The sequence below is a fragment of the Peromyscus leucopus genome, chromosome 4, assembly GCF_004664715.2.
Source record: "Peromyscus leucopus breed LL Stock chromosome 4, UCI_PerLeu_2.1, whole genome shotgun sequence".
In the NCBI taxonomy this organism is placed as follows: domain Eukaryota; kingdom Metazoa; phylum Chordata; class Mammalia; order Rodentia; family Cricetidae; genus Peromyscus; species Peromyscus leucopus.
This window is the reverse complement of record NC_051066.1, coordinates 87,486,748-87,506,747: the sequence shown is the minus strand read 5'-3', so window position 1 is coordinate 87,506,747 and position 20,000 is coordinate 87,486,748. Positions and strand designations below refer to the sequence as shown.

Sequence of the window (20,000 nt, the reverse complement as noted above, 5' to 3'; positions counted from 1 at the left end):
TCCCTGGGACTGGAGTTAAAGATGGTTGTGAGCCTCTATGAATATGCCTGGAATCAAGCCCCTGTCCTATGGCAGAGCAGCCCGTGCTCTTACCCACTGAGCCATTGTTCCAGCCCTCCCTGTGGTCTTTCAAAGGACCTAAAATGTCCTTTCCACGTTGTTTTGTGCCCCCCAACCCCACAGCAAGTGCTTTTTTTTTCTATTTATTAATGAAAAGAACACAGAACTTTTTGTCTATTTTCTCACTCTTATGACTTCTCTGTTACAGCCCCAGAACACCTAATCCCGGGCGGTGCTAGGGTTAGTGGCCACTCCAGAGAGCAGCATTTCAACTTCCCTCTGAGGCTCTACCTTCCTTGCAAATCCAAGAAGTGACAGCAGAGATGAGCCACACTGATGATTCCCCCCCCCCTTTTTTTTTCTTTTTCTTTTTCTTTAAGGAAATAGTTCAAGCAGGGTGTTAAGGGAATCTTTTATTGAGGTAACCAGAACTTTCAGAAGCCTTTGGTTCAGTCTCATAACCAGCAGGAAGCATTACTCAATCACTGAGGTTCTCAGTCCTTCCAGAACAAAGTTTTCCTTCCAACCTTAACAGTTCTGGGTCTCAATCTCAAAGGGTACTGTAGCTGAAGGCGTGGTCTGCATTCCTTAACTTGACTCTGCTTCTCGTACAGATCCTTGCTCTCAGGTGATGCTGACTCCTAAGAGGCATTACTGGTGCCACTCAGTCAGTTCACTTTGACATCTCACGGGAATGGCATTTCCCCCACTTAGATGTGAATCCTACCTGCTGGGAAGAGATGTTACTCTAATGTAACCCTCCTCTGGCCACCTATGGAACGGCTGTCACTTTGAGCTGTACAAAGGCCAGAGAGACCAGGAAGCCACAGACAACCACCAATCTTCAAACCCACAATTTTCTGTCCACTGTCCTCTCCCCATATCAGCACACCCCAGGGTATTCCAAAATTATATGTAATCATATGATATTATTCCCACACATGATTGACTGGTCAGCACACTGTGACTCCTTTCCAAGGGTAACATTTTCTCATTGAAAACAGGACTGACTCCTTTCCATTTCTTAGTAACTACTTGGAGCACACACGGGAGGCAGGAGAATTAATCAGGCAGATGCAGCTCACTCCAGAGCTCATTAGGTGGGAGAGCAGACCCTTCCCGGAGGCATCTGAGGAGCCTCCAGGTTGACAATCCAATTCCTTCAAATCCTGGTTTCCTCCTCGTGATTTCTCCGTACTCTTTTCTTCTCCCTGCATGTCTCTGATGCCTGTGGATGTGCTGGACTCCATGTGTGACTGGTGCCCCTGTGTTCTGAACTCCCAGATGCTGACAAACCACTACGAGCAGTGCTGGAAGTATTACTGCCTGCCTTCAGGATGGGGGAGCTATGGGCTAGCTGTGGAGGAGGAACTGCACCTCACAGAGAAGCTCTTCTGGGGGATTTTTGACTCCCTCTCCCACAAGGTAATGGCTACTTCCAAAAAAACAGGTGGCCCCAGTGCCCCAGGCCCACAAGAATTTACAGCGGTTTGGCTTTACTGTTTTCTATGGACTGTACTAAGGACCTCAGGAGCATTTTATGTTAATCCTTTAAACTACCCCTTAACCTCCCATCTCAACAGAAAGAAAGAAAGAAAGAAAGAAAGAAAGAAAGAAAGAAAGAAAGAAAGAAAGAAAGAAAGAAAGACAGACAGACAGACAGACAGAAAGAAAGAAAGAAAGAAAGAAAGAAAGAAAGAAAGAAAGAAAGAAAGAAAGAAAGACCACACACACACACTCCAGAATGGGAATTACCATAATCCTCAGAGTAGTCAAATAAATTGCCAGACTTGCCGAGCTTAACACACGGGAGAGCAGCCACCGGGGCAAATTCCAAAAGCATTTCTGCTTCCAGTTTTGAGTCCGTATGCCTCTTGTTCTTTTTCTCTGTGAGGTGTGACATCCTGGTCCCATTTCCGGTATACTCTACTTCCTGATTGTGAATGCCACCAGCTGCCTCACACTCATTCTCCACCATGCTGATCTGTTCCCCTCAAACTCCAAGACAGAATAAGCCTCCCTCCCTTCCTTAAGTTGCCTTTGTCTGGGGTTTTTGTCACAGCAGTGGGTAAAATATTAATGCAAATCTCTATCCACCACTGTGGAATTTAGACAATCTTCATATTCCCCCTCTGGTTATAGGTTGGGCCATTTCCTGTAACTAGTCTTCGTAGGCAAGTTTATAGCCCTTTCTAGCCTAGTAAAAACCTTCTTAATCTTCAGATATTCTTGAAATGTATTTGGAATGGCATTGATTTAAGCCTTTAATCTTCTCCAACTTAAAGTGAATGGTAACTTGAGGGCTTTACTGCTACAGGCTGCAGGAATATATTGTAAGAATTCAGCTGGTTATGGCTAAGCCACTACCTGAAGGGATCAAGGAATTCCTTCAGAGGAAGCCAAATTCCAAGGAACTTTTGGTGTTATTTGGCTTGTTAAATGTTAATGGACTTGACATCATTAATGTAATTTTTGGCTATATATATTGTATATACTTATTGGATAGTTTTTCTTGTATTAGTTATAAGCTTTCTTTAATTTTAGACAAAAAGAGAGGAAATGTGGTGGTATTGTGTTCCCCAAAATATTGTGTACCTTAATAAACTTATCAGATAAGTTTTTGTCTAAGATTAAAGAAAGCTTATAACTAATACAAGAAAAACTATCCAATAAGTATATACAATATATACTTATCAGCTGTCTTCTGTTATGAAAATCATGTGTGCCTTCATAGTTTTCCCAATTGATTTTTCCCTAAGAAGGGCTAACAGTGTGGACCGACCACTCTCTGGACATACAAATTCCAGGTATTTGGAGAACAGCCTCAGGAAAGGCTTCCTTCCCTCCAGCCCATCTGTTTCTCCCCTTTCAGCACTGGATCTCCCTTAGCCACTTTTAAGGACTAACAGAAATAACAGCACAGACCACCACATGCTTGTCTCCTGACTTAAGACAAATTCCACAAGGAAACACTGCCTAAGTCAGGTGGACCTTAAGTAATAGCTTCGCACAATTTAGCTCGGACCCTCCTTTTCTTACAGCCTTACTAACTTTCTAGACCCCTAACTCCTTACCTAACCACTTCTAGGAATATTTAGATAACCTTCTGTGCTAATGGCTATACACAGCCAGAACCCCAGTTCAAGCCTCCCTGTAATTATCATCATTGGCAGCATCCAACCAGGTCCATCCCCCGACGGAGGAAAGTACCTTGTCAGAGATACCTCTGTACTCTCTAAGAACAGACTTAAGTGTCCAGACTACCCATTTGAGAAGGCTTGGCGGATGTGCCAATTAAGCTTAACTTCCTCCTTTCATAATTCTTACCTCCATTTCCAGATCTCCCTTTAACTATCACCAGAGGCATCTAGCTGTACACAGGTTGCCTAGTGACTGAGCACACTTTCCCCCACCCTGCAGAAAAAAACGGCAGATAGCTTGGACAGATAGGAGCCACAGGAAAAAAGAAGGCAGTTTTATTTTCTCCATTGACCTAGCAACTTATAGATTCTTAACATTTTCTACTAATCATGTTTAAGATTATAGTTGAGCACATAAGATCCTCTTCTTAGATATTACTGGAATTTGGCCTTTAGTTAATTTCTAAATTTAGGAATTTCCCCATTAGTCTCTTCCCTTTTGGATTGCAAATGATAATTAACAATTACTACCCCTCTATGTGATTCTTATCACCCTCCATTTGACCCTGGAAGCCTGGCTTTGCACTGCCAAGGGATTACTGCTTGTAAGTGTATATATACCAGGACTTCCAGGGCACAGAAAGGATGGAGAAGAAGATTTGGAAAAATAAATGACTAGACTAAGAACTCAGTGTGCTGAGATTCTATTTCCCGAAAATAGTCCTCACCATTTGCAGTTCTCTCTCCTGAGCCTCTGGGATATATAATATTAAGGCTGGTCCTTCTAATATTATACAAGACTTTACAGATTGCCATTCCACCTCCAAGAATAGTTTTCTGTAGGAAGTACTGCAGATCAACTGGACTAACACATCCTTTGTATCTGTACTTCTATTGGTGAGTGAACGGTCCTAGATGATGGCCATGGTTCTGGTTTGTCTATTGGAGTGCTCTCTGTTTCCCTCACAGAAATATGACCTGGATCTTTTCCGAATGGCCCTGCCTTGTCTCAGTGCTATTGCTGGTGCCTTACCACCAGACTATTTAGATACAAGAATCACAGCCACATTGGAGAAACAGGTCTCGGTGGATGCAGATGGGAACTTTGACCCAAAACCTATTAACACCATGAAGTAAGTTTAGAGCCACTTCTAAATTATTTCTATATTTTTATATAATAGTTAATATCTTTCTTCAGACTGTAATAGAAACTCTCATTTTTCCCTTTCCCTTCTGCAACCCTGCTCATCATCCTCTTTGATACTATAAGTCACACCAGAAACAAGTTTAATCTATCCATTTCTGACTTTATGTGTGTGTGCATACATATGTATGTATATATATTCTGTATTTATATATTGCTTATATATATTCCAGGCTTTTTAGAGGGATTTAATATGAAACAGACTCACAAAAATAAATGTTGTCTGAGGCATTAAGATGCCTACCCACCCTGATAAATGATATGATTAATTTATTAATAAATTTTTGACAAAAATCTTTACTCTTTGTAAATTGAGCCTATACAGATATAATAACATCAAAATAACTTCATAGTAGCGGAAGAACTTTAGCAATTCCTCAAGGTGACAGCTGAATACTTGAGGTCCTTCAAGAGGTTGGATCTTCTCTTTGCCATACTAAAGAATACTACATTTTTGGAGTCACCCTATAGCAATGCCTCATCATTTCTTCCCATGAGTATCCAGAATCCTTTACTGGCGCTCAACAAACCAACAGATGCTCGTATCCAGTGTGTTTAGCCTTGGGGCAAATTGCTGTGTTAAATTTCCAAGCATCCCTCTCTAGTTCTGAGTATGTGTGCAGGGCAACTAACTTCGTCCCTGGGTACATTTTAATGAAGAGTATAGAACTCTTCAGAATGACCTGAAAAATAAGCACAATCCCATATTGATCCCCCAATGGACTTTGTTCCATTGGACAAAGCCTTGCGTGAGAGGACGATGAGAAACAGAATTGGAGATAAATGGTGTGGTAAAAATGGAAGCTCGGGCAAGAAAAGAAAGTACATACCAGCTTTAGAAAAGCCTTATAGAAATAAAAGCATGGAAAAAGATAAGAAAGCAAATGATGTGGTGATTGGATATAGTACAAACATTATCATCATTACTCTAGCAACTGTGTGCCAATGATGAGTGGCTCCGTGGCATTTTGAGAGCTCTTGTTGCTTCAGACATACCTTTGACATCAGCAAATTGAGTAATGTGAGTGCTAAAGACTGGTCCCATTTCTAAAATCAAAGAGCCCTGATTACAAAGACACGGGGTCATAACCAGAACCTAATAAAAAGCTAATGAGCCAGGCCTCCCCAAGGACAATGACAATCTTCAGCTGTCTCCACTGGAGGAATCACCTTGAGCTTCTTGCTGCCCTTGTCTCATCGAACTCTAGATTCAAGTTCCAGGGAGAGTGAATTTGATCCATCTATTCATATGCCTGACCTTGATGGCCATGCACCTAACATCATATGCAGTACCAGAAGCCCATATGATACACGGGAGAATGAAGAGTGGGTGAGCGCTGCTAGGCAAAGAGTGATGACAGGCATCTACTGTATTTCCAACATTCTAGTTGTAATGAATCACTAATTCAAAATAATAGACAACCAGTATTTTTGTAACATCTGACCCTCCAGCTGCACATTCTGTTGTTCTCAGACTGGAGCTATAGGATGACAAGATTCTCATTGACAGAGACCAGAGCTGGCTTTGAAATCACAGTGATACTTCGGGAGCCAGTAGGGCCCAGAGCAGATGGAGGGAGGCCACCTATGTGCAGATGTTTCTGCAAAGAAATCTTGTAATCAGACCTGGGTGGTGCCTGGAACACAGCACTGATCTTGCCAGCCCTGCTCAGCAGTGTCACTGTGTCTAAAGTAGCTTAAGATGTGAGATTAGCTGTTAGCAATTCCTGCTAGAGGTAGCAAATTGTTACTTCTACCCACCTTTTACAGTATCTAGCTAAAATGCTTGTGGGGGCTATAATTTTGTTCTCTCAATTCACAGTTTTTCCTTGCCTGAAAAATTGGAATACATTGTCACCAAGTATGCTGAGCATTCTCATGATAAATGGGCCTGTGACAAGGTAGGGATTATCAGCTGATTGACACTTGTCAGGGAGGGGGGAAAAAAGCCCAAGAACATTATTGGGTCGGATCCTGGAAATCTGCCTGATTTGTCTAAGTGACAGAGTCTCCATGCCAAGAGCATTCATTGTTTCTGGGCAGCAATTTCTTCAGGGTTGGTAGAGGTCAGAGAAATAGGCATTGGCAGCTGCTGGTCTGCATTTGAAGTGTTCAAGAAAATGAACAATTCTGGAAGTGTTGATTGCTTTCTTATCATTGCATTGCCTGGAGTTTATGCCCAAGCATGCACTTGTGTGTGTTCAACATAAATGTTTCATCGGGGTGGGAAGATGGTTATCTAATTTTTTCTTTGAACTCAGCATTGGAAAAAACGACTAAAATTGAAAGCCTCGCTCTTGTTTTGACTTGGGAAGCTGAATTGTATCCCAGGAAGGCCACATGAGGGGGCCTTCCTTTGGTGGGTGCCACTAGGACTACTAGGCACTTGGTCCGTCTGCTATTTGAAATGCGCCCCCACATGAGGTCAGGATGCTTAGTAGGTTGAATTGCTCTGCCAAAAACATGCAGGATTGGAGCAGGCAGGCAGTGAAGGAATGGGTCCACTGATCAGCTTACAGCTTGTGGCGTGGATGCATTTTAAAGGCAGGGTCATAGAAAGTCATCTCCCCATAGTGCAGTCACAGATAAGGGAAACCATGTGCCACCACCTCAGCTCTGTGTAGATCTGTGCTCAGCTCTTATCTTCTCAAGGATTCCCACTTACACTGATGATAACAACCGATGAACTTCAGAATGAGCTATACCTCATGATTGTAGACCAGGATTGGAAGCCTCTTCTGTGTGAAGGCCATGATAATAACCAAATAATCAATAATGAAATGGATAATGAACATTTGCAGTTCTGTGGGTCAGACAGTCTCCATGGAAATGACTCATTTCCACTGTTGTAGCACAAAAGTAGCCACAAACAAAACGTTGACAACAAAAGGGAGCCTATGTGCCAGTAAAACTTTATATAAGAGAAAAAGGGAGTAGAGAGATGGCTCAGTGGTTAAGAGCACTGGCTCCTCTTCCAGAGGACCTGAGTTCAATTCCCAGACCCCACATGTCAGCTTGCGATTGTCTGTAACTCTAGTTTCGGGAGATCTGACACCCTCACACAGACATATATGTAGGCAAAGCACCAATGCACATAAAATAAAAATAAATAAATTATTTTTCAAAAGTGGGGGAAGGGTGGCCAGCTGGACATGCATACTTTAGAATCTAGAGCATATGGATGATTTTCTCATTTCTTTTCAGTGTGGCCATTTGCCAAACCATGGCTTAGAGGGAAGGGGTATCTATGAATCTACAGCCATAACTAATCCATCTTTAAATTGTATATTTTACCTCTTCAACTCTATGAATTTCTACAGCACTCTCTGTCCCCATGCCATGGCTTCAGTCCCAGCTGCCATCATCTTTGGCCCAGGCCACTATGATCTCCTGGCTGGCCTTTTCATATGCATTTTCTCCAGTCTTTTTTTCAAACCACAAGCAAGTAATTGTTCCAGTATGCATATTTGGTCATATGGTATCAGTGCTCCTCCTGTCCAGCCCCCATTCCATCTGAAAATTCTTTAATACGTTTTAATTCTTCTTAAAGGTCAAAATCCCCACATGGACCAGCAGGCACTGCCCTGCCTGAGTCTCAATGAGATCTCCCTTTTCTCTCTGCCCATCAGTCTCTTCCTATACTTTTAGACCCTCTGTCACACACATGTGCACAAAACCCTTCCCTGGCTGAGCAAGGTGGTCACTTGCCATCCCTACCTCATCCTGCAGGTGTCGATCTAAGCATTCATTCCTAGGCTGAGACTTCTAATTTTCTTATATGCAGGCCATCTGAGTGCCTTATTCTTCTCCTGCATAGTGTTTCTCAAGTCATCTGTATATAAAAACATTAACATAATTTATAATAGTTGCACATTTGTACATTTGGCCCTGTCATCAGTTATATATATATATATATATATATATATATATATATACTAGTGTAGTTATTTGATCATTATCTCCCCCTGACACCTATGGGAGGCCTCATGAGAGCAAGGATATATGCTTGCTCACCATTGCCCAGAGGTTCTGATTCCTCCCACCTCAAGAACTTCTTCCTGGAGCTGGGAAGAGAGCTCAGTAGTTAAGGGTGCATACTACTATTAGAGAGGACCCAAATTCAGTTCTAGTACCCAGGTCAGACAGTTCACAACTGCTTATAACTTCAGCTTTGAAGACTCCATCATCCTCTCTGACTTCTGAGGATGCTGAACTCATGTGTACAAACACATAATTCAATGTTTTAAAGAACCACTCTTCCTACAGGAGAAATAGAATTATGCAGCCACAGTGGCACAGGTTGTGCAGTTCTGTGATAGGCACAAGCACAGGGTTAGAACATAGAGGAATACCAAATTCTACAGTTGGTGTCCAGGGATGCCGTCTAGAGTAGTAACATTTGCAGATGGGCAGGCATTCATCACATTCATTGCAGGGAAAAGATGAGATTATTGCTGGGTCAGCACACGCAGACCAAGAGAGAGGCCAGAGAGAGTTTATTGGCTTTGGGGAACCACATAGCTAGAACATGGAATAGGGCAGGGTAAGGAGGGTGGGAAATGAATATGGAAAGGCTTATAGATTTAGAAATCATTTTTCCCATGGTGGCAGGTGACAGTCAGAAATCATAAGGAAACAGAGTTCTCTAACAGGACAATTTTGGTGACTATCACCTAACAATAGTTGAAAATGAGTCAATGAATAGGTGGCAAGATTGGGGGAGCATGCTGAGAAAGCTATTGCAGTCACCCAGGTGAGCTCATCCTAAGAAGGAAGCTGGAGAGAGGCGGGCAAAGGAGTGGACCTGGGAGGCAGAGAGATGTGAGGTGTGCAGTGTAGAGTCAACGAGGACCCCCTGTTACAGGATTAAAAACTGAGCAGGAGCTCAAGAGGGAGCAACCCCCTAGGGTAAAGGAACCCAAGAGCAGGAAGCACTGGAAGAAGTAACTGCTGGTTCTCTTTAGACACCCTGGTAACATGTCAAGCCGAGCTCATACTATTTGGAAATTTGAAGTCAGCTCTGCTCTAGAAATGCTGATCTGACATCAGTCATCAGTGGTAACTGAAACTATAGACCTAGATTAGAGCACCCAGAAAGTATGTGCCTCTTGGGAAAGGAAACTTGGGAAACATGTTCTTTTGACAAATAGGTAGAGGCAGAGATTGGGAACAGATGAGTAGCTGGGAGTATTTGGGTTTTGATGCTGGGGAAGTTGGGGCTCCTACTTGGTTCTACATCCACAGTGCTCCAGACTTCTACTGAAGAAGGCACCCACTTAGTGGTGTTTTACGGTCGTGAGCTTCTGCAACCCTAAAAAGCATGCACTTCTGTGAGTTTGCCAAGCAGACCCCTTTTGGTGGCCGGTGGTAGATCTAGTCCCCTCTGACTTCTGCCTACTGATCTGACTGTGAGTTTGACACACTGTCCTGAGGTACGGTGTTCTCAGTGTCTATTGAAACAGCCTTCTAAGTGGCCCTAAAACTTAACAAGCGAGAAAGTGAAAAGGACAGCAGCTGGAACAAGAAGGATTGCAGGAACAAAGGTCAGGATTGGGGAGGCACAGACTTGACAGCCTGAAAGGAGCAATTAGACATTTGCTAAGGGACTCTTTAATCTCTGTCATGATCCATTATGCTACCTGAGAAAACAGAAGCAGAGATCTGGGTCATCTAGCAGGCTCTTTGTTTGAACTGAGAACATTTCTACAGAGCCACAGTGGATGGAAATATGGGATTTCCCTGGATGAAAACGTGAAGACCCACCCATTGATACGGCCCTTCAAGACACTAACAGAGAAGGTAAGAAGCAGGATTTGTGACCATGTGGCCTGCTATGTCCTTCCTTGGGGATTGTATCAGACAATCCATCCCTCTCACGATCCTTAGAAGCTTCCATGAACTTTCCAAGCCCCAACTTCACGTTCTGGTCTTCGGCTCTGAGTAACCACATGTGAAAAAAACCCTAGTCAGCACTGGCAGATGGCCCCAAATGCACTGAGTTCCTCCTGCAACTGAATCAGGAAGGGGTTTTATTAGACTGTTAGACTGTTGAGACAGGATGGAGAAATATGGAGAAAAAGATTTAAACAGAAGAGATTTCTACTACTTGGAGGATAGTAAAAAGGGAAAGTCCCTGTGGAAGTAGAAACAGGTCTCTTGTTCTTCCCTTCTTTCCTTCTTTCTTCCTTTCTTTCTTTTTTAAGTGAAGTAGTATGGTTCATCTCAACTCTGAATTCTGGTCTTACAATCAATAGGTGTTCTTTGTAAGCTTAAGTTTAGTGTCTTATGTAAGGGATGGCATATACATCTTTAACCGTTGACCATTCATGAAATTGGGCATACATCAAAAGAATTCTAAGTTCTGTTTCTCGGGATCAAGGAAGAGCTCAGTGCAAATGCATTTCGACAATGTCTCATTTTAAACATAAGACACAATGAGTTCTTTCCTGGCCCTTCACTTTTTTATAAACTATAGACAATGTCATTGATAATAGTGCTTTATTTCCCCTAATAAAAAATACTATAGGCTTAGGATCTTATATTCAAAAGCATCAGAAAGATTATGTGTTATACACAAGATGCTGCAAATGACTTTTTGACCTTGTGAGGGGAGGATGGAGCAAACTATCTCCTCTGTGTGCTGCGGGGAAATGGCAGGGTGTGTTCTGCATGACTCTTCTGGGAAAACTTCCTCTAGGAAAAAGAAATTTATCGCTGGCCTGCCAGAGAATCCCTGAAAACCATGCTTGCTGTGGGATGGACAGTGGAAAGGACCAAAGAAGGAGAAGCTTTGGTTCAACAAAGAGAGAATGAGAAACTTCGATGTGTGTCCCAGACTAATCAGGTACAACTGCCGTACTCCGTAGGCAACACTTGGCCAATAGAAACCATGATGGATCTAGGAAAACTCTCCCTGGGGTATGGTGATGGGTCCACCCAAGGTGAATAGTGGCTTTGGGGAAGCCATGTGTTTGATAACCTAGTAATTGCTTCTGTTCTCCTAGGGTAATAGCTACAGCCCTGCTCCACTGGATCTCTCAAATGTTGTACTGTCCAGGGAGCTCCAGGTCAGTGCCAACCCAGGTGCAGAACATCAGTGCTTTCTAGACCTTTCCAGTACAGGGCATGTTACCTCTGAAGAATAAAAGGAGAAAAGCGGAGAGTGTGTCTAGAACATATTTCCACTAAAATATTAAACCTAAAGAGGGTTGTGTTGTGCCGAGGCTATGGGGAAAACACCAGAGAATTAGCCAGTCAACTAAGAAGGGGAGACTGTGCTTCCAAAAGTGCCATAAAGGGTGACGAGTAGGTAACAGGAAGAAGAGTCAGCAAGGTCCTCGTGTCAAACTCCCAAAATAAAATAAGGGAAACTCAGTGAAATACAGCACCTGGATGGTTGCATGGTCCTTGTTAATTTCACAAGCCATGAGGACACCCTGCATGTGCCACAGTAGATATGCTCAGTTTCCCCACAATGGTGCAGGAAAGCAATCACTGTCGGACTCAGAGCTGTAAAACCAAATAAATGCAACTAAAAGCTTTGAGGTGCTTCCCTTGACTCCTCTTTTCCTACACATATCAGTGCCTGTGGCCTCTACTCTAGCCTGGGGTTCTTCCAGCTCCTTGGACCTTAGAGGAAGTTTTTTCTAAAGAACATCCTTTGCTCTAGGTCAGAGCTGTATGCACCTTATAGAAAGATTCTATTTGATAAATCTCAATGACAGCAGTTTCCAGCAAGGTGTGATTTTTTTTTTTTTAGTTTGTTTAGTTAAGATTTTCATAGATTGATTTTGACCTGACTCCTCCTGCCCAGCTCCCTGTCTTTGGTGAGAAGTATAATAGTAAGATAAATGAGGTACTGGCAATGTGCAGCTTTGGCTGGAAATGTGTGTTTCTCCTAGATGCATTCAACTGCCAGGATAATAAGTTGCAAAGAAAGGGAAGAATCTGAAATTGTTTTCTGTGTATGGGATGATATAAAGCTAATGAGGTGTGCCACACAGAATAATTAATAATGGTAGACCTCCAGCAGCAGGCGAGTAGCATTTGGTGGTGGCGTTCCAGAGCCTGGAAGATAAAGAGATGCTTTTTCTTGCTTGCTCTCTCTCTAACTTGTGTCTCTGGGGTGGGGAACAGGGAATGGTGGAGGTGGTGGCTGAGAACTATCACAATATCTGGGCCAAGAAGAAGAAGTTGGAGCTGGAGAGCAAAGGTAAGCGTATTTCACAGCATCCCGTGGGGAAAGTGAGCTGGGGGCAATGGTAGCTCTGTTTTCCCAGAAGTACAAAGGACAGTTTGTGTTTATCCTTCTTCTCATTCCAGGTGGTGGCAGTCACCCTCTTTTGGTACCATATGACACCTTGACTGCCAAGGAAAAGTTCAGGGATCGAGAAAAAGCACAGGACCTGTTCAAATTCCTCCAGGTGAATGGCATTATAGTTTCTAGGTAAGTCGCCATCTTCCCCATGATATTAGTGGGCCAGGGGAGCTGGGGTGAGTTTGGCTTCACTGCTGGGTATTTAGTCACCCACCTACAAAAACCATTAGAGTAATGACAGTACTTGACATTTCTGGAAAGGATTTTAATGAATGTTTGCATATGCACTCACAAATATTATGTTATAGGTCAAAGCCTGTTCTTTGTATATTGGTCCAGCAACTGGAGTTTTGTTTTTTTTTTTCGAGACAGGGTTTCTCTGTGTAGCTTTGCGCCTTTCCTGGAGCTCACTTGGTAGCCCAGGCTGGCCTCGAACTCACAAAGATCCGCCTGCCTCTGCCTCCCAAGTGCTAGGATTAAAGGCGTGCGCCACCACGCCCGGCCTGCAACTGGAGTTATAAACCACATTCATAATATACCCATGAAGCTTTAGAATTTAGCCACCTTTAAAGGGAAATGAGAATATGAAGCACAAGCAAAATAATGTTTGGTATGCTAGATGATTTTTTTTTTTTTTTAGATTTCTTCCCTACCTCTTTTAGATGTCTTGCTAATCCTTAATTCAAAACTATAGTTATACATTTTCAGCTAGAGATCTTGGCCGTAAAGTAGCCAACAACTCTTCCACACTTTGATCTGACTGTTTTATGTTTTGCTAAACTACATAATAATAACAGCAAGCACAGCTAACAGAAGCAGTCTTGGAACCACGGGAATTGATTCTTCTGAAGCAGCAGTTCCTCTGGGGAGATGGTACACATCATGATGTCCTAAGACATTTTATCACAAATTGGTGAATGTTTTCTATGAAGTTGGCTTGGACTGCTTACTCTTTATGGAGTTTGCTTACTCACTAATCAGATGCCTATGGAGAGCTATATAGCACTGTGCTTGCCAGTTTCTTGGTAGAATGAAAAGCCAAGTGGTGGGCCTACTCGGATATACCCATTCCTACTAAAGAAGTGTTTGCCAAGCAAGTTTTAATTTCCTAGAGATCTTTTTTCTAGTTAATGCCAAATAAATAAAAACTATACAAATATTTCTATTGTAGTTCATCTGAAAAAAATTACAAAACTTATTTGCTATATTGTCAGGTAGGAAAGGTCATGCTGCAGGAGACAGTCCCTGGGAAAGCATTGAGAAAGACTCCCTGCCCTGCTTTAATCCTCTTTTTAACACTAAGATGAATGTGATAAAATTCCTTGCTCACAGAAATGAAAAATTCCCCTTTACTGTAACCAAAAAGGAAGTCAAGGAAATATAATTAGGGATAGATCAAATTCAGCAGCCATATTCTGGGTAGTTATTTGCCATGTATGGGGCCCCACAGGAGACATGAGTGGGCAGATGATCAAGTCAGGCCCCATCACTAGGAGAAAGCCTTCTCTAACTTCACCCTTTCTGTCTGCTGGTGAAAGCCTATTTTCAGTTGTTCAAGCCCCAAACCTTGACTGTTCTCTTTGTTCCCAAGTCCCTTCCATCTTTAAGAAAATTTTAATTGTTCTACCTTGAAACCATGTGCAGAATCTACCCACTTTTCACTGCCTTCATGCAATCCACATCATGACTGAGCTGGCTTCCCACTGGGGCTGTCTGCTTTGACCCTTGTTCCCACCCATGTCCAGTTCTAAACGCAGCAGCCAGAAGAGTTGAGCATCATGCCATGTCACCCCGCTTCAGAACTGCCAGGAGCAGTTCTCATCTCACTCGAAAAAAGCAAAGTTCTAATGATTTTCTGCAAAAGCCCTAAATGATTTGCTGCACTTTACATATCTCTTTCCCCTGGGACACCTGCTGACTTCCATTCCACCCACTCTGACCACCTTGCCGCACTCCTTCAACCCAGGATGCAAGCTCCTGCCTCAAAACCTTTGTACCGCTTGTTCCTTGAAGCAATCTTTGCCTAGATGTCCTTATAACTCACCACTCCACCTCTGTAAGCCTTTACTTCCATTCCAGTTTCCCAGTGACCCCAGCCATGATTACCATACTTCACATCATAGTCCACAAACCTTTACAACCTCATCCTCAGGCTTTTTTATTCCTGCTTTCCTTTTTCTCTTTTTTAATATAACATATTGCTTTTATCATTCCACATAAATTGTATTTTGCTTATGTCTACTTATAGCTAGCATTAGGTCAAACATATGAAGAATATTTATCTTCTCTCACTTATCTCCACGTCAATATTTTTAGTAATAATTATAAAGATCTTTCTGAAGACTCTGCTGAGAAGTCACTTTAACAAAAGTGTTGCATGTTCACATAGTCAGGTCCAAGTGCAAGAGTAAATAAGTCCAATGATGAGTCATTCCACTAAGCCAGAACAACTGTCAGCACTGACAATTAAATTCAACAACATGGGGAGGGTGGGTAATACACCAAAGTCAAGTATTTTTCTCTGCTACTTCTGGGGTTCATCTCTATCCAATCTAGAGGTATGAAGGACATGGAGTTGGATGCCTCCTCCATGGAAAAGAGATTTGCCTACAAGTTTTTAAAGAAGATCCTGAAATATGTTGACTCTGCTCAAGAGTTTATTGCTCACTTGGGTAAGTATAGCTGTAAAACGTCAAGAAAGAAGGTGGTATTCCTCTGGGAAGAATGACCTAGTTATGAATGATCTTCTTGTGTCACTATAGCTCATGATTCATTGAAACAAATAATTTTGGTGGAAAACAGTGGCTAAGATTTATTTCATCCCTACTTAAAAAGTTAGTTTAGATCCTTGAGTTCTCTGCTGGATTTGACTGGCTCTCTTGTTGTTGTTGTTGTTGTTGTTGTTGTTGTTTAATGCAACTCATCCTATTAACTTGCCCATGCCTTGTGACTATGGACATCACTGAAGCCCCTTTAGAAAAGGAGCAAGGCAGCCGAGAAAGAATTGACATGAGATACACCCAGTCAACACAGTCACAAAGTACTTTATAAAATGTTATTTTGTGAAAGCAGCTGCTCTGTTTCGGAAAATACTGTGACTGTTGATATGTGTGTTTGCTCTGACCAAAGTGTGTTACCCTGTCTTTGTAGAAGCCATCGTCAGCAGTGGGAAAACTGAAAAGTCTCCCCATGACCAGGAGATCAAATTCTTTGCCAAAGTAAGTGTTTCTCTTTGCTCAGGATCTCTACTGCTGGGGGTGTAGTTTAAAGGGGTCCATCAAGGAGATTTAATACTTCAAAAGCTTCAGTGGGACAGAGGTGTATTACTCGGCTAGAGAACAGACCCATTGTGGGTAGGAGTTCCAAGAAAGGATGCAAGCTGCTCCCCTCCACACTATAGCCTCAGGACTTAGGATCCTCCTCCCTTGTTCTGTACCATCTGAAACGGTGTGCTTTTTGTTACTGAGGTCCAAACAAGGTCACCTTCATCCTATCTGCAGGAAAGGGATGTGTAAAGGAAAGGGGAGGAGAGAGCTTGCTGCTGCTTTTCTGAAGTGTTAACCTCATGGTGCAAGTGAACCCTTTTAGCTTACTCTGGCTACAAGGAAAACTGCAGAAGATACTCCCTGCCTCAGTGGTCCTATGTCTCACTAAAATCTGTTGCTTCAAAGAGACAATGCATTTGGGTGCCAGTGATCCATGTTGCCCATAGAAGCCTGCTCAGAGGACAAAAAAAACCTTTCAATGTCTTTGAAGCAAAGATAGATGCTTCAGGTGAGGGCTCAGTCATACCTGAGTGTACCTTTTGATGCCATGGCCAAGAAGATAATCTGAGTTCCCCAGGTGTCCTCTTCAAGTCAGATCGTCGTCATGCAAGTTTATTTATGCCTTTAGTCAATTTCCTTTCCTGTCACATAACCTCAACACCTTTGGTTAGTAGCACAGAAATAATAATAATATAATAATAATAATAATAATAATAATAATAATGCAAAGTGAAACCCAGAATAGAATTTTCTGGAAATCCACAGCCAGTGTTGAGAGGCTTTTGCTCACTGAGAATGACTTTTTTTTTTTTAAAAAAAAAAAAAAAGGAACTGGCAGATAGACTTTGATCCACTACCTTAAAAATGATGTTTGATGGTTTCCAGGTTCTCCTCCCGCTGGTTGACCAGTACTTCACCAACCACCGCCTTTACTTCCTGTCTTCTCCTCTGAAGCCACTTAGCAGTAGTGGGTATGCTTCCCATAAAGAGAAAGAAATGGTAGCCAGGTGAGTCCATGGAATCAAGAGAGGCCCTCTATGTTAGTCAGCTTGGAGTTACTGTAACAAAATGTCTGATATAAGTAAAGCTAAAAGGCTTATTTAGCTCCTAGTTCTGAAGTTTCATGTTCAGGATGAGTAGACACTTTTCTTTGATCCTCTAGTAGGGGGTCCAGATGGCAGTGATGGGGAGCTCACTCTGAGGCAAACTGCTCAGCTCATAGACAGAAGTCCAAAATGGCAGGATCCTAAGATCTCCTTAAGGGCATGTCCCATTGACCTAAAAACCTCCCACCCAGCCCCATCCTCCAGGCATCCCTAGCCTCTCAGTACCCCAGTAGCAATACCCTAGAGACAGAGCTTCTAACACATGGGCCCTGGGAGGATATTTGTTCAAACTGCCATTCTCAGTGCAAATGTGGTTTACATAAGACATCAGCAACCTGGGGACTGAATCACAAGTTCTTTGTAGAAATGATGCCTAACCTGATAATTAGTAATTGATTACCATTTTGATTTGAAAATTTTTACATTTGTGTATATCTTGGTGATCTTAGGAACTAATAGAATTGCACTCTTTGGGGTGTTCATGGGGGCTTGGGAAACATGCAGATATACAGGTAAATTACCCTGAAATAATGTTGAGAAGAAGGTCAAGACCCTTCTGAAGCTTAGGGGAAATTAAACACACAGCACTAAGGTATACACTGATTTCTGTCACCTCCTTATCAAGTATGCAAGATTAGAATTTATTTATTTATTTATTTATTTTTATTTATTTATTATTTATTTTTTGGTCTTTCGAGACAGGGTTTCTCTGTGTAGCTTTGTGCCTTTCCTGGATCTCGCTCTGTAGACCAGGCTGGCCTCAAACTCACAAAGATCCACCTACCTCTGCCTCCCGAATGCTGGGATTAAAGGCATGCACCACCACTGCCCGGCTAAGATTAGAATTTTTAAAACACAGCTCTTACTAGTCTGAGATTTGAAAGATAAAACTATATGATTCAGTCCAAATGTTTATTCAGAAGTTTATTCAGAGCTGAAGGGGTGACTCACTGGGTCACTTGCTGCTCAAGCATGTGAACCTGAGTTTGGATCTTGGCATCCATGTAAAAAGCTGAGTGTGGCTGCATGTGCACCTGTAACTTCGATGCTGTAGGGGGCTAAGATAGGAGAATCACTGGAATATGCAGGCCACCAGCCTAGCTCCACAGTTAGTGACAGACACTGTCTCTAAAGGACTAAGGTAGAGAGTGATGAAACACTAGACATTCTCCTCTGACAGCCAGATGCACGGGCATGTGCACACACACACATACACATACATCAGCCTACCGTCCTCTAGACATAAGGTAGGGATACTTTAATGGACCTTAACATAGGGGAAGTTTCGTAATGAGGCTGAGAGGTGCCTCTAACATGCTTCAGGTTCTCTTTGTTTGATCAATAAAAGGCCAAGTGTGGATTAGACTTCCAAATAGCAAAGTAAAGAGGATAGTGAAAGTCTAAATACTCTCCTTTGACAGACAACATAAACGTTGTCCTGGATAAGAGCTCCGCCACTATTGCACTCTTTGGGAGTATATTCAGCTTGAAGATTTCCCTAACATTTACTAAACACTCTGTATGGGATGGGCACTGAGATTAATTTTCATATGCAAGAGTTATTGCCCATCTGAGTAAATATGGTTGTGAAACCTCACAATGTGTTAAATCGAAAGTCCTACCTGTGTCTTATGGTCTTCATTTTATAAATCAAGACTCTGAGCACTTAACTTCACTCCAGAACCCAAAGTGTCATAGGTGGTTAAGACTGAAAATTCAGTCCTCACGACATTGCGTGCCTCTTCTGTACTGTGATTACTTAATGTCACTTAAGACAGAAGAAACCCATGCTGCCACAACAGGATACTTTGGAACCAGGTACTGACCCCAAGACTTTATACCTTGAGGTTGAACTAATGTGTTCTCTAAGAAGCTAGGGAAATGAAGGGCCATGTGAGACATTCAGATAATCCAACAGAGGGCAGCTGTGTCTGTTTTCTTCATCTGTTGATCTTAGACTATTAATTCATGGAAATGTAACATTTGTTCAACCAGGCACCATTTGTCGTGGCTGGAATACAACCTAGAGCTGATCAGCCTTGCAAATAGCTTCCAAATCCACCCATGAGCTGGTGTCTCCCACAGAAGCAGTGGTGTTTGTACTGCACGGGTTTGCCCTGCCAGACTCTTCCCCCTCCTTTCTCTTACTCCTCCCCCACCCCCACCCCCCACCCCACCCTGGTTTGGTTTTCATGTAGTTTCACCCTAACAGACTCTTTTCTTCTTTCTTTCCTCCTTTTCTTTTACTCTTTTTTTTCCTTTGCTTTTTTTTTGGGGGGGTGAGGGGGGGCTGGGAGGTTGCTTGTTTGTTTGTTCATTTGTTTTTGAGACAGGGTCTCAATGCGTAGCCCTGGCTGGCCTACCATTCACTATGTAAGTCAGGCAGGCCTGAACTTACAGAAATCTGCCCGCTTCTGCAAAATGCTGGGATTAAAGGGACAGCTCATGGTTTTGGTTTTTTGGTTTTTTTGGTTTTTCTTAAAGACAGAACCTCCACAGCCCAGCCCCAGCTTATCTGAAAGCTACCAATTCTCTTGCCTCTAGATTCCTTCTTATTGAATCCTTTGTCCTTGGTCCACCTCATCTTTAATCCGATGCCTTTCACAGCATAGAGTTTCTAGGCATGAAACATTTCTTTTGGAATAATTTCATTTTATCTCTTTGTCTTTTTTTTTCTTTTTGAAATGGGGCCTCTCTCTATAGCCCTGGGTGTCATTGGTAATAAGGTTTGTGCCACCATGTCACCAGGCCAGTCTTTATCATTTTTTTAACTCTGAGAGGGCAGAGAGCCACCTGGGAACTGTAGCCCTTTATTGTTTTGAACTAAAGGTAATTAATTGTCTTAATTGGGGTATTTACTGCTGTGATAAAACACCATGATCAAAAGCAACTTGGCGAGGAAAGGAT

General features: G+C 42.5%; 1 protein-coding gene across 1 annotated transcript in view; it reads left to right on the top strand.

The window, feature by feature from the left end:
• Positions 1 to 20,000, top strand: part of Ryr3 (ryanodine receptor 3) — a gene marked incomplete at its 5' end in the record, with an annotated part of 626,824 nt that overhangs the window by 388,880 nt on the left and 217,944 nt on the right.